Genomic DNA, 16283 nt, shown 5'->3' on the forward strand with positions numbered 1-16283 from the left:
TTAAAAATTTATTTATTTAGAGGGGGATAGAGGGAGTGCATGAGTTGGGGAGGAGCAGAGAGAGAGGGAGAGAGAGAATCCTAAACAGACTCCGTGTTGTCAGCACAGAGTCTGATGTGGGGCTCAATTCCATGAACTGTGAGATGATGACCTGAGGCAAGATCAAGAGTCAGATGCTTAACCAACTGAGCCACGCAGGCGCCCCAGTATTTTATTATTTGCACAGTGGACAACTAAGTTGAATCCTGTTGAAGGCAGCAGCACAGTTTCTGGGCTCACTGCAGTGATTACTGTCTCTTGAGCTGGCTAAGTGGGTGAAGAGAATCTCAGGACTTAGGGGTCATCCCACTGGATCTTGTACTATTTAAAACAGTCTTGCACATCTCCAGTGATGAGGAGTTCACTGCCATCCAAGATAGCTCTTCCCTTATTCAGACAGCTCTGATCGTTGGAAATGTGTCTGTTTATAGTGAAAGGAGATCTCTCCTGCTATGGTTCCAATCCATTGATTAGTTGTAGCTCAGTTCCTGGGTACCACAGATCATGTCTGCTCCCTTTGTCCTGTGACAGCCCCTTAGAGACTTGGAGGTGACCATGTCCCATTGAGCCTGTCTTCTCCAGGTTGAGTGCCCCAGATCCCTCAGCCACTGGGTCCTCTCCGCATCTGTTCCTCTTACTCCTGACATACTGTGGCTGACCATTGCCCTCTCACAGAGCTGAGCGCAGCACTCCAGAAGTGTGGGCTGGACATATCCTGTGATGAATGTGTCCTTTGAATGCTTATTGCAGGACCAGGAGCTGCATGTATATCAACCTGAGACACATGACCTTGTGACCCACTGTCCATCTACCAGTGACCCCTTGCTTCCACTTAAAGACATAGGCACCTTTTGATTCATCTGTGTACGTGAGGCTGTGGTACGATCAGTGGGGCCCAGGGCAAATGGTTTTAATCCTTTGTAAGTGAAAACCTGAGAATAAAGAAGGTGTTCTATGAATTCATAGCACTCATTAGTGACTGGGCAAGAAAATCAGCTTCATTCCCTTGCTACTCAAGGTATGGTCCCTGGACCTGCAGTGTCAGCATTAAGTGGGAGCTTTTGGGGATGTGCACAGTCACAGGCCCCATTCCAGACCTACTGAATCTGAAGCTGTGTTTTAAAAAGAGCTTCGGACCCATGTGTCCTTTATTTGCCTTTTATGAACCCTTACTCAAGTTGCTTGGCTCAGCCTCCAAGACCCTTGGATCATGCCAGGATGACCTTCCTAAAACTCCAATATGGCCATGTCACTGTGCTGCTTACTCCTTTCAAAGGATCCCTGTTGCCTTCAGGACAAAGTCTAACTTCTCAGGCCTCATAATCTGGCTTGTACCAGTCTCTAGAGTCTACTGCACTACTCATAACTGAATGCCCAGTCACACCAGCTGACCCGTATTTCCCTAGAAAGGCCACACTGTTTCACACCTCCATACCTTTCTATATACAGTTTCCTCTGCCTGGAATTCCGTCCCTAGACTTCCCACCTCAGAAGCTTCTCCTCAGCCTTCATCTCAGCCTCAGTATTACTTCCTCTAGTTGCTGCCTGATTTGTGCCTGCATCAGATCTGGCCCTTCCCTCTAGTAAGCGCTTCCTACAAATACACTAGCTATTATCACTCATCCACATGTGTCCTCCTCACCAGACTGTGGTTTTCTTGGGGCAGAGTCTGTGTCTGGTGTATCTCAGGGCCTAGCACACAGTTGGTGCTCAATAAAGGCTAACTTGCTGAGGCAGTTCACAAAAGCCCCAATGTCCACAGGAGAGCCCAGGTGGAGGGGAAGGCTTATGTAGAAAGTTTATGCCTCATGGTTATTTGCCTCCCTGCTTCCCAGCACGGGGGCCCTCTCTGTCCATGAAGGTCCTCAGAGAATGAGCCCCTTATCATTCCAACACTGCTAAGTTAAAGAGCAGTCAGTGCCACCACCAAGAAATGCCATGGTCCTCAGAGAGTTGCCTGGATCTTAGGCCTATCTCAATTCGTTCCGCTTTTCTGAGCCCATTGTGGGCTGGGCTTGACTCCTGGGAAGCTGAGATGGAACAGATCTATTCTGTATCTTGGAGAGTATATGGTTTGGTCAGGAGTCAGGCCCAAATGACTTCCAAACAGTGCTCTGGAGGTTTGTGGGAGGGAGTGCCCCCACTGGGTAGGATGTCACTAGGCAGGGGCAGGGCAAGGATGGCATCCAAAGCAGAGAGAACAACAAAAGCAAAGACGTGGTATAGGGAGTGGTTATTGGCTAAAGCAGAGGCATGTGAAGTGGGAGGCTGCTAAGGTAGGTTGCAGCCAGGTTACAGGTGGAGGGGTCTAAAATGCTAAGAAGATAACATTGCTCACAGGCCTCCCATGTGTGGCTGTTCATGTTGTGCACTGCCCAAAGTTTTCATGTCTCAGAATACCATTTGTTTTGCAAGCAACCTCATTGTTTTGAAAATTAGAAAATGTTGGGTGCCTGGGTAGCTCAGTTGGTTAAGCGTCTGACTCTTTATTTTGGCTGAGGTCATGATCTCACAGTTTGTGAGATTGAGCCCTGCCCGTGTTGGGGTCTGAACCGACAGCGTGGAGCCTGCTTGGAATTCTCTCTCTTCCTCTCTCTCTCTGCCTCTCCCTCTCTCCCTGTCTCTCAAAATAAATAAATGAATTAAAAAAAAAAAAAAAAGGCTGCCTGGGTGGCTCAGTCGGTTGAATGTCCAAATCTTGATTTTGGCTCAGGTCAAGATCCCATGGTTATGGGATCAAGCCCCCTGTCGGGCTCTGCACTGAGCATGGAACCTGCTTGGATTCTCTCTCCCTCTGCCCCTCTCCCTTACTTGTGCTCTCTCTCAAAACAAACAAACAAACAAACAAATTTTAAAAAGTAAGTCAATGTGGTTTTTTTAAAAAGAAAATTAGAAAATATTTTTATTGTAAATGTTTTCACTCTAAAGATGGGTAACATACACATTTATCATGACAATTTTCTGGTGGATGGAAGTAATATATATCACCAGAGTGGTACCTATTATCCTATTTCTACTTTTGAAGAAGGAATATGTTTATAACTGAAAGACCTAGTGAAAAAGTAGACTCTAGAATGCAAGCTGAGACATACTCTCAAAAATAATTCACTTTTAAATTAATTTCCTTAGTACCAATTTGATACGATGTTTTATGCAGAATTAGTAATGTAAGTATAAGCAGGAAACAAAACCAGTATACAAAATGCTTTAAAAGCATCAAAGGAATTAAAACATTCTCTAAAGAGAAATTAAATGCTCGTGTTTACGAATAATTATTCTTAATGCTAAACAAATTGGAAATCGTTGATACTAGCTTCTCTCTCTCTTTTTAAGTTTTATTTATTTCTTTATTTTTGAGAGAGACAGAGTGCTTGCAAACACACGTTCTGGGGGAGGGGCAGAGACAGAGAGAATCCCAAACAGGCTTCACACTGTCAGTGCAGAGCCCGATTCAGGGCTCAAACTGGCAAACCATGAGATTATGGCCCAAGCCAAAATCAGACACTTAACCAACTGAGCCACCCAAATGCCCTGATGCCAGCTTCTCTTAAGAAGGAAATGTAAGACAAAAATTCAGAAGAAAAGTCATTTTACTTCTGTGACTCTGTGATTAGCCCATTTGTGACGTACATAAAATTTCAAAATCAATTTCTATTTAAAAATATTGGATACAACAATATTATTTTTATAAGAAAGGTTTGTAGTGCTGAAAACTGTCCTGGTCTTTCACTCTTCTTTAAATAAGATTTTTTTTTCAACGTTTTTATTTATTTTTGGGACAGAGAGAGACAGAGCATGAACGGGGGAGGGGCAGAGAGAGAGGGAGACACAGAATCGGAAACAGGCTCCAGGCTCTGAGCCATCAGCCCAAAGCCTGACACGGGGCTCGAACTCACGGACTGCGAGATCGTGACCTGGCTGAAGTCGGACGTTTAACCGACTGCGCCACCCAGGCGCCCCAACATGGTCTTTCACTCTTCTAACTGACATACATAATTTGAAGAATTGGGATGAACTTGAACAACTGTAACTATGTGAAAATTTACAACTGAAATTGACCTCTGTGCTATTGACAAGGCATTGATCTGTGAGCAAATAAAACCTTAGACTGTTTTCTAAACTCTCCTCTTGACATTTAGCAATACACTTGCCTCAATAATTTACTGGACGCCTTTCTGAATATTTCTGTAGCTCTCAGAATATATTTAACTTTGACAACATTGGTTGCCAATGGAGAACATAGCTTCTTGAAATTAAAATGTATTTAAAATTGCTTAAGATTTATAACCTGTCAAATCTAGCGATCTTTTCTAGAGAAAACAAGATATTGGAGCAAGTAAGCGTTAAAATGATCATCAACATTTTGTTTCCATGAAAGCGAGAGGCATGTCTTAGTCTAGGTTCCCCTAAAAGGTAAAGGCTGAGACAAGGGTTTTCGTGAAGGTGGTTCATTTTGGGAAACTAGCGCCAAGGAACTGGGAAAAATGCAACAGGGAGGAAAGTCAATCCATGTCCCTGTTGTGCAGCTGGCTGTGCTGTGAGCACCTGGGCTCCATCTGGCTGGGACACTGAGGAGCCATGTGGAATGCACCCTATGGGGCAGAAGAATGGAGCATTTCTCCACTGGAGCCCATCCCCCATGGCTCAGGGGTTGCTGTTCTCTGAGGAATTAACCCCCTTATACTTCCAAGTTTGCACATTTGTCAGAATGTGCTATGGGACCACAGTAGAAAAGCCCCAGGGAAGAGAGCAGGAGATACGGGAGGCAGCTGAGGTGAGATGTTCTCAGGTTACCCTTGCGCCACAGCTGGTTGCTTTAGAAACAGCTGGAGTAAAACGGTGGCCAAGAGAATATGAGGGGGACACACAAGAGGTATCTGATACAACGTACAACGACTTAAAAACAAATAATTATATTCCAGTGCTAATTCTAGTGAGTAAAATTTCTATTTTATTGCAAACATTTTATTTTGGTTTAATGAACGTATGGTACACACATCTTACTTGTACAGCTCATTTCAAGTGTTCTTTTATATTCTACAGTTGATTTATTTTATACAAAGTGACTTCATTGTAATTATTATTATTAAGAACTTTAAAACTTTACTTGGTAGGGGGAGGTTTGTTCTAATTTGTATTAAGATGCCCTGTGGACTAGCACTTGGGCCTCAGAACAATAGTGCGGTGTGTCCTTGCAGGGCAGAGTTGGGCACTGCTTTACCTAGTTGGGTGAGGCTTGGAAAAGTTGTAGCTAAACTGACTGTATGTAACCTGAATATTGTTTTCAAACCTTACCTAGGAGAATGTGCCATTTTAAAGGTCCTTACAATAAGAAGGGGACCTCTTTAGGGGCGCCTGGGTGGCTCAGTCAGTGAGGCTTCCGACTTTGGCTCCGGTCATGATTTCATGGATTGGGGGTTCGAGCCCCGTGTCAGGCTGTGGACTGACAGCTCAGAGCCTGGAGCCTGCTTCGGATTCTGTGTCTCCCTTTCTTTCTCTGCCCTTCCCCTGTGTGCTCTCCCTCTCTCTCAAAAATAAATAAACATTAAAAAATTTAAAAAGCAACAATGAAGGAGACCCCTTTAGAGCAGGAAAGGCTGCATGCTTAGTTTTGGGAACAAATTCCTTCCTTCCTCCTTGACCACCTTGAAGGTGTTCCCACTAGAGAACATTTGGAATCGCATAATCTAGACTAACACCAAAGCATGGAAAAGCAGGGCTTCTCAACCTAGATATGATTGAAATTTGAGGCCAAATAATCCTTTGTTGGGGGGTGGTTAGGAGAGCTGTCCTGTGCATTGCAAAAAGTTTAGCAGCTTTACTTGCCTCTACCCACTAAATGCCAATAGCAACTGGCTCACCCCAACCCCCACCCTATATAACGACCAAAAATGTCTCCAAACATTGCCAGATGTTCCTAGGGGGCAAAATAGCCCCCATTTGAAAACCACTACTTTAGAGGGTGAAGGATCCATTTGCACAACTAATTACTTCTCTCCAATATTTCTTTCCATAATCTCTGCACGTTTCCAATACTTTTCTTTAAAAAAAAAATCAGATGGTATAATACTTCCCCGGTAGGGAGGATTCAGTGAAAATCACAACTCAGGAGCCTGCGTGACAAGGCAGCCATGCCAGTGTCTGAGAGCTGGTGAGTGGAGGTCTGGGAGGGGAGTCAGGAGATTCAGTGACTGACAACTTCACCCTGAAGATGGTAAAGGGGAGGTCTGTGGTGCCCAGTGTGTCGACATCAGAGGGCAGCCATGATGTCAGCATTCGTGGGGACCCTCTGTGAAGCTACCACATCTAACTGCCACCATAGCCACTTCCATGATGTCCTGAGAAAAATGGCTTCTGCTTCACTTCTGCCTTCCAGATCTTATGTGACTTCTCCTCTGACAAACTCTAATCCTACAAACCAAATAGGGAAGGGGATTCTGGGAAATGCAGTTCTCAGCCTTATACAGGAGCAGTGATGCCAAGATCCCAGAAGAGTCCACCCCTTTGTTAACTTGGCATTCATGCAAACCCCTTCCACTAAGACTGAATTCTGAATGAAGATAATAATAATGACACACTCTCACCTAAAATGATGCAACTCTTCTTAGTACATCTAAAAACGTGTTAACTCCCCACTCCCCCCTGCCCCCCCAAAAGAGGAAACATGACATCTCATAGGTCACTTTATTTGTCTCTGAATATTAACTCATCTGGCTGGGTCACTTTCCCTTTTTGCACCCTGTATCTTAAATACAGATATGTAGGATTAACCACTATTAATATACGTACTTCATATTAACCAGCAAAAGAATGGGAGTGGGGGGAACAGAAAAGTTAACACATGTTGAAAAAGCAAGGAAACAAGAAAACAAATGGCTCTCATTTTGGCAACTGGTGGTGTGGTTGTAGCTGGAATTTTGACTTCTTTCTTCTACTACCCATTCCTTAATCTTCTTTGCTTTTAGCATGCACTTGGCTACTTATGTTTCCCTGTCTGGTGGAATAACTCACAACTTCATTTTTGAAGAGTCTATGTCATTAGATTGTGCTGATATTTTTCATGAACTTTTACCATGGGACATGGGAGCATTAGGAAACATCCGGAAAGTCTCCTGGGTCCTAGAAAGACTCCTTTTTGCCCCTGTCTTAGTCTGTTGAGGTTGTTGTAACAAAATTTCAGAAACTGGGTGGGTGGCTTATAAACAACATATACATCTCACAATTCGAAAGGCTGGGAAGTTCAAGATCACACCACCAGCAGATTGGTGTCTGGTGAGAGCTTGCTTACACATTGATAGTGGAAAAGCCCAGGGAACTCTGTGGAGTCTCTTTTATAAGGGCACTAATCCCATTCATGAGGGCTCTGCCCTTAGGACCTAATCACCTCCCAACAGTCCCATCTCCTAATACCGTCACTTTGGATGATTACTTTCAACATATGAATTCAGAGAAGGGGGGGGGACACAAACACTTAATCTATAGCAGCCCCCACTGTATAGTAATCACTCCGGTGAGTACTGAATGGAGCACTGTGTGTCCATTGATGGAAGTAGTTTTCCCTCAGGAACAAAGACTTCTGTGTCAGAGAGCCTGAAGCCACAGGGACGGAAACAAAAATGTTGCTAGTACAGCATTAAGGGTAATAGTGATATGAGCCACTTCTATTTCCTCCCTTTGATTCTTGGACCCTGGAATCCTAGGTGTGGGAGAAACAGTACCACACATTGCTTACTGAGTTAGGGAATATATCCCAATACCCCATTCTGTAGGACATTACCCCAGTCCTGCAAAGGTTTGTTACCCAGCTTGTGCCAAAAATTAGTATTCAAAAGGCCACTCCACTGTTCTGTCAGGTCCACTATTTCAGACTGATGGAAACATGGTCAGATCAGCAAATTCTGTGAGCTTGGAGAATTTCCAGGGCAGTCACCAAAGCTTTACCTTTTCTTACTCAGACCATGAATTGGGAGCTTAAAGCCTGGCCTCACCATTTTCTTTCTTTCTTTTTTCAGATTCTTTAGCACAATTAGAAGTAGTCCTTATGATCTTTACTTCCTAACTCCCACTGTCCTTATGATCTTTACTTCCAATATAATGTTCTATTGCAGCTATTTGATGACTTTTCTTTTTACAGATACCTAACTTCAGATTACTACAAGTAATAATAATTTAACATAATTTAGATGTTTTGCCATGGACTATCATGATTCAGCAGTGCTATAATTAACATTCTTTTTAAAAAATTTTTTTTAACATTTATTTATTTTTGAGAGACAGAGAGAGGCAGAGTATGAGCAAGGGAGGGGCAGAGAGAGAGGGAGACACAGAATTCGAAGCAGGCTGCAGGCTCCGAGCTGTCAGCACAGAGCCCGTCGCGGGGCCCGAACTCACAAACCGCGAGATCATGACCTGAGCCGAAGTCGGACGCTCAACCGACTGAGCCACCCAGGCACCCCAGTCCTTAACATTCTTAATTCTAATATTAGTGAAAGAATTTCACATTCCCATTTAAGGATATGTTCCCATGAACTACTAGTGGCTTTAGTCAGGAACACAGAGTGTTTACAAGTATTACAGGAATGAAGGGTTTAATATAGGAGTTAGGGCTTATGCATATCTGGGGGTAGAGGTGGGAGCCAGGTTCTAGAGGGAGAAGTTGAAGGGTTCAAGAAGCAGTTCCTAACCATTCCACCTGAAGCACGGGTGGTACAGGTGGTGCAGGTGGCACAGGTGGGAAAGATGAGCTTGTGGGAAAGTCCGAGAAGCTGCATGCATCTGGCTAGCAAAGTGAGGCCGTGGAGTAGGAGCCCATGGGAAGATCTGCAAAGCCCCTACATGTGTCCAAACTGCCTGGTGACGCCACCACCATGGCTGACAGCCATGCCTTCCCAGGAACAAGGGCTTCCCTTTAGCTTCTTCTTTTCAAAATTTGCATGGGTCCCACTCATCATCAGTCTCCACTATTCTGGAACCATTCCAGAAACTGTATACTGGGAAGTATAGCTCCAGCTTGAAACAGGAGGGATAGCGCCAAGTTGACAGCAAGACAATCCAGCACAATGTCCAAGAGTAGGGGATTGGTTACATAAATTATGGTGTAGCCATATGAAAAAATCCTATGTAGCCTGTATCAGGGTTCTGCCAGAGAAATAGCACCAGTAAGAGATACACGTATTAGGAGATTAATTGCAAGGAATTGGTTTACATAACTATGGGGGCTGGTTAGGTAAGTGAAATTCGTAGGGCAGGCTGAATGGAAAGGCAGGCTGGAACTTGGGCATGTCCACAGGGAGTTTCTTCTCCATGGAAGCTTCAACTCTGCCCTTCAGGTTTCCAATTGGCTGAATCAGGCCCACGTAGATTATCTAGGATGATCTCCCTTACAGTCAACTGATTATGGACTTTAATTATATCTACAGAATACCTTCACGGCAATATTTAGATGGAAGTTTGCCTGAATAACTGGGGGCTATAACCTAACCACGCTGATGCATCAAGCTGACCATCCCATGGTGTTTAAAAGAATGAAGTAGCTGGGGAGCCTGGGTGGCTCAGTTGGTTAAGTGCCTGATGTTAGATTTTGGCCCAAGTCATGATCTCACACTTCTGAGTTCAAGCCCCACATCAGGCTCCACTCTGACAGTGTGGAGCCTGCTTGGGATTCTCTCTCTCTCTCTCTCTCTCTCTCTCTCTCTCTCTCTCTAACTAAATAAACTTAAAACAAAAGAATGAAGTAGATTGATATGTATAATGTGACAATGATGCTGTAGAAGAACATTTATTGATACAGAAGAGTGTTCACAAAATATTAGGTTGAAAAGGAAGGTTTTAAAACAATATACAGAGCATTATTCTCTTTGTGTAGAAGATGTCTATTTAAGCATAGAGAAAATAGACTAAAATAGCATATGAGAATGTTCAGAGTGGTAATTACCGAGCGCAGAGAGAATGGGTGCTGAGAATATTCTCCTTTTTGCTTTGTGTATTTCCTGAATTATTTACAAATTAAATAATGGAAATTAGAGAACAGTACGCTCCTCCCAAGGTGAGGGAGGGCCTTCCTCTCTCCTCCTCATTCTCTCTGCCTTTCCTTCCCTATATACTTAGAGACACCAAAGTTATTTGCAAATAGGAAGCTGTCAGGTCTTAGAATTAAATGCTTCCCTCTTATTCCTCTCTTTAACAAGCAGGAGGTGGATGCTGTGGGTAAGATTCAAAAGCAAGCGTTTAATTTAAAATACACAGTGGAGAGAACCTTTAATATAATATTAATTCCTCCTGCAAATTAGTGAGGTTTAATAACCATGTGAGCCATCGGGAATCCTGGTGTGACTCAAAATGACATCTGCATTAATGGTCTAATTAATAATGTATATGTTAATAAGAATCTCATTAAAACCAGAGTACAATTATCAATGTACGGTGCAATTCCTTAGCATCTGTGGACCAATGTAGTGTTCCGGTGATTCCAGTTGCAATTTCCAATGATAAATGGCCTTTTGAGTCTCATTAATTGATTAAGGAGGCAGCGATTAGTGTAAAAACTCAACTCCTTTGGAAGTACAAAAACCACTGGTAAGACCATGTTGATTACAAATCAGGAAGAAGAGGGTCAGCTCAGGGCAGGCAGCGGGGAGTGCAGAGTGAGTGGTAAGAGAAAGCAGACAGGTGAACCAAGCACACTCACCCATATCCCCACTGCACCCTAGGCCTGTACATGTGACTCTGCTGTTACCAATATTTTCATAAGAATTATATCAACACTGATTCATTTTTTTTTTATTTTTTTTTTCAACGTTTATTTATTTTTGGGACAGAGAGAGAGACAGAGCATGAACGGGGGAGGGCCAGAGAGAGAGGGAGACACAGAATGGGAAACAGGCTCCAGGCTCTGAGCCATCAGCCCAGAGCCCGACGCGGGGCTCGAACTCACGGACCGCGAGATCGTGACCTGGCTGAAGTCGGACGCTTAACCGACTGCGCCACCCAGGCGCCCCGCACACTGATTCATTTTTATAGAAAAGAATATTTTTCAAGACAAACACCATAAAGTTCATTGATTCCTTTGGTCATTTTTCTCTTCAGTATAGTTGATCTCTTCTCACTCTTACTGACATTATTTCAATCAAGGCTGTTGTTCACCAAGACTTGTATATCAATCAGGTTTTGTTTTTTTTTTAAACTTGACTCATGATAACATCTGCCATTGTGGTTTTTCTTATATTGACCACTATTTAGACCAAGCATGAGTTTCCTGGGCCATATTTAGCAAATCAATGTCAAGAAGATTTGATTTTTCAGTCAATTTTTAGTCAATGAGAATTTCCACTATGTGGGGTTTTAGCCCTTGTCAAATGTATTTCATGCTGATTATTGTTACAAATCATCTTAGTCATACATTAGATGAATGACTGAGGGCTTATCTTTATTTTAAGCTAACCGATAGGGGGGGAAACGTGAGCATGTTTGTGACCTAGAGGCAGACATTGGGGGAGAGGGGAGAAGAGAAGAAGTGGAGGAAGGAGAGTGATAGACCCAGAGAGGGAGACACAGAGAAATGGAGACAGACACCAAGAGGTTGTAGCACTTCTAGCTATTGGCTGTCTGCTTTTGACTTTTCATTGGGGTCAAAACATCTTCTCTGCTCACCTAATCCCATGGTCTCTGAGATCCTGCTCTGAGCTGGACCCTGTGCCATGGGGAGTGGAGTAATACAGGGGATCTGCCCCTCAAGGGAGCCAGGCATGGAGGCTGAGGGTGCTGGGCAATGGAGGTAGTGATCCAGGGTGAGGGAGCCCTTCAGATGTGTCTCTGTACCCCCAACACAGGGCCTGGCCAGAAAACATACTCATAAACAAAGGGACCTATCCTCTTGTTAACAAGCATTTATTGAAACTTTACTACGACCCAGGCACCACGTTACAACCTGAGGGTGCAGCTGCTGAGCAGGCAGTGCAGGGGGAGAATGAGGAGAGGCTAAAAGGAAACAAGCATGTTGAACATACAAACCCAGAAAGTAGGTGGGAATTTAGTAATTAATTTTTAAGACTGAAGCCAGTGCTGCTACACTAAGGGCTTGTTTGGAAAGCAAGGAGCACCTGCCACAGGTGAGCAGAGTGCCTGGTGAGGTGATGTTTGACCCCATACTTGCAATGGTATATTCTTTCTCAGCTCTTGGGTCTGTGTGCCTGGAGCTGTTATTCCATCCTTCCTCTTGGTTTCCTCCCCTGGAAGGCAGTGGTAGGACTCAGGAAGTTCTGGTTCTGGCTCTGCGCCTGAGTGCTTTCCTCCCACTGGCTGTGGCCCTCAGTTTCTCCATTTGTAGTTCCACTCTACCCAGTGCCCCTCCTCATGGGGTCACTAGTCCTTGCCATTGGGAAGTGCCAGCTTGACCCTGCTCAGTCTGGGGCTCTGCCCATTCATCTTTGACCCCTGTAACCTAGGACCTGCCCACTTAGGGATGGTTCCAGATAATTGAGACAGTTCCTTGGAAGAGAGCCCACTGGGACTCACAATCTCACATTCAGTGAGGGATTTCAGGTTCTCCAGCACCTGACCCAACTTCTCTTAAATTCTCCCTCCTGCATTCACCATCCTATGCCCACTTGTCCTGCTAGGATGATTTCCCCTAAGGCTGTATCAGAGTGGGGCTGAGGTCTCTCTGTTGAAGATCAAACCAGGTTCCTGGAGTCTGCAGAACTGCTTGGGCCTGTGTACAAAGGTTGACCTATTTATATCAAAGTGAGGCTCATGAGACAAAGACCTCAGTTATTAGGGACCTGCCATGTGTCAGGGTTTGTGCTGGATTTTTAAATGTCATCATTTCAGCTACCCAGAATTAGATTTATTATTCACATCTTGCTCATGAAGAAACTGAGGCTCAAGGAGTTTTGGTGGAAAGTTAAATGTCCTGCAGGTACTATCTCAGCCCTGCTTCTCATGGCCCCAAGAAGAGTCTCAGGGTCTGCACAGTGCCTGATTTCTATTGGCCCAGATGCATTTTGAGGCTCAGAGAACTTCACCAAGAGATCACCTCCAGGGAAAGTGGGGGCAGCTGTGTTAGTGGGCTCTGGGCAACAGCTCCTGGCCTTACCCTTTCCCTGCTGGAGCCCCATCAGAGAGAGACCACCAGAAAAGTCAGTCCCTGAAACCTGCAGATTTCATTAACACTATAAATCCCCTTGACTGCCACACAGATCTTATTATCTGAGCTAATGCAGAAGGAAGGGCCCTAGGAAGTGATCTGGTTCTGCCCCTTACTGTTCAGAGAGGGAAAAGGCACCTACCCCACGTCACATCAGGGCAACCTGGACCAGCCTGGCTCTGTCTCCTTTTTTCTATGACTCAAAGGTCAACAAAGGTCTGGCTCCAGAGTTATGAGGGCTTTTCTTCCTTTCTGGTCCTTCCTTTAACTTTCCCTTTAAGAGTCACTTTCCACTTTCCCCTTGATAAGAATTTCACAGCAATTCACACACCCTGAGGGATGAATGCATAGCAGATTGCTAAAGCCAGGCTGTAATTATCCATCCTTCTGCTCCAAAGGAGGAATTTACTTGCACAGGGATGAATGCTGCCTGAGCCCTCACCCATGCTAGTGTTTCTTGAGCATGTGCTCTGGCCTGTCTTTTTGGGGGCCCTGCATTGTGGGGCACAGAGAGGACTCAAACAATGCCATCCCTAGTAGTTCCCAGCACAGCAGAGGACTGGAGATGGCACCACGAGTAGCTAGGAGCAGAGGGGGTATGGCAGGTGTTGAGGTGCAGACCCTTAAAGCCCTATGTAGACTCCAGTGGCATGTGGACAATGCCGGTGGCAGGGGTGGGGCTTGGGGCAGGTGTTTTCATGTACAAAGTGGCACAAGGTGAGGTGTGGAAGTGGGAATTGAAGAGAGGGATTTGGCTGTGTAAGAAGGCAAGCCAAGGCTGGAAACACGACTTGGGTCTGACCATAAGCCCTAAGTATCTGTGACCTTGGCCTTGCCCAGAGGTTATAAACAAGCTGCCTCAGAACAGACCGAGGCCTCTGATGAGCTTGTTTGTATTTTTGTTTTGTTTTTATTTTTAATATTTCGTATATGTGACCAACTTTGTAAACCAGCAACTTTCACATGAGAAATGGGTTTCCAACTTGCTAGAAACATCCAAAGAACTGGCAACCTTAGGCCTGTCCTGCCTGGTAGTATGACTGGTGTGTATTCGGGAATGTGCATTTTCTGGGGACAGGGTCTGTGTTTCCATTGGATCTCTGAGGGGGTCCATGGTCCCTCCAAAAATTAGAGCCACAGTTGAGGAAGAATATTGAATGACATGGAAATTCTAAACAAAAGAATGAGTAGGGAAAAAGGTACAAAGGAATAATTATATAAAGACATTTTAGAAAAACATATATATTCATAGAAACCTTAGTTACTTCTGGGTAATGTGATTAAAGGTGATTAAATTTAAATGGTTAATTTTCTTTCCTTTGCTTGTCTCCATTTTTTACAAAGAAAAAAAAATATATACGAAGATAATTATTTTCTGAATTTATTTTTAAAGTAGGTCTGAGCTAGTCGATGGTGTTTAAAGACAAAGTTTCCCAGCCACATATGGGAAGAGGCATTGGCTCTCAGTCTGCTGGCCTGGCCCTTTCTGCCCTGGGTCACAACTCTCCAGCCTCGTTTTCTCTTCGTCTCTGTCAGGGCACTTGGGAACCTCTGTCCCCTCTGCACTTTCTGGGTGTTTGGTGGTGACATATGTCTGCCTCTTCTCCCATTTCCCTTTCCTACTAAGCTCCTACTCATCCTTCTAGGGTGAGACAATGCTAACTCCTTCACAAAGCCCTCCCACCTCTTCTTCCAAAGGGGTTGTTTATAAAGTATGTGTCTGGGCTTCTAGAGGGTGGACAGCATGGCATATTCATTTGTTGGCTTGTCCATTGAGCCCTGTGTGTATTATAGGGTCAGAAAAATGCTTGTTGGAATCGACTGACAGGAAAGGAAGAGAAAAAATGAGGGCTTTAGTCGGAAAATATGGATTCATGTCCCTGCCCTGCCTCATAATGCCAGTGTGACCAACCGTGGACAAGTCTTAAACCCATTTGTCTACTTATCCATCTATAAAATGGGCACACAGACCTGCTCTGAAGACTAAGCAAGATGATGTGTGTGGAAGTTCTTTGGAAACTGTGAAGTGCTAAATGAATGATAATTCTGCTGTCACTCATGTCCATTCCTTTAAGGCAGTTCTTTCTAAATGTTCTGGGTGGTGTGGACTGATTCAGTTAAGGTCACATTCTGAGTCAGTGGTGGAGCTAAGACTGAAATCTAATCCTTCTGTATTTATAGGCCTTTCACTGCCCTGTTACAATGTGTTGAAAGAAACTAGAAATTGCAGTCAGGAGATCATCATTGACTTCTCTGTGCATATGTTGTGGTTCATTTGCTGCTGGGGGATAAGAGAGGCATGGTTCTCACTCTGACTGAGCTTCCCCCCCAGCCATTGCCACATTGCAGCCATCATCTTCCCTGCCCAACTTAGAAGCAGGTGTGAAATGTCTGGTTTAGCCTCTTTTTGCTCTTTTCTTTGAGTCCTAAGTAACCCTGTCAGGTCCTGAGCTGAGGGATAGAGTGAGGGGAGATCCTTTTGCCTTGTGACTATAGTGGGATGGGCAATGAGGACTCTGTTCAGAGGTAGAGGAGAGTAAACTGGCACCAGACACACTCAGTCAGGCCTGTAAACCAGCAAAGCCACAGGAGCCAAAGACAGAGAAGATGTTGGGTGGCCGGAAATGTGCCCCCAGGACTTATGCAAGCCTTGGATGCTGGACACCATCACCCCAGCCCTTGACAAGATGTAGTAAGTAAGCAGAGAAGCATAAAAGTGGTTGTCATATTTTGGGGCATAAATTCTGCACAAGGTCAGACATTGCATGCTGAGGGGATCCCTCAGTTCTGAAGCCCCAGCTTTGTAAACATGAGAGAAACTATGTGGCCTTCCTGAGTCTCCCTTTCCTTTCTCTGTGAGACAAGAGATTCCTTCATGGAACAAATACTTATTGAGCAACTACCATGTGCTGAGGAAACCTCAGTAAATAAAATACATGGGATGCCTGCCCTTAGTCAGTTCAGGTTCAAATGTGATGGCCATAATTCCTGCCCCACCATCCTCTCAGTGAGGAGACAGCAGATGGGAAAGCTTTGTAAACTGTGGGGCACCTGTGAGAGGCTGTGGTTGAGCTCTGCCTGGGCCCGTAACTCAGTTGGT

This window comes from Lynx rufus, unplaced genomic scaffold (assembly GCF_022079265.1).
Source record: "Lynx rufus isolate CCGP_SWC_20201006 ecotype Redwood Valley unplaced genomic scaffold, mLynRuf1.p SCAF_10, whole genome shotgun sequence".
Taxonomy (NCBI): domain Eukaryota; kingdom Metazoa; phylum Chordata; class Mammalia; order Carnivora; family Felidae; genus Lynx; species Lynx rufus.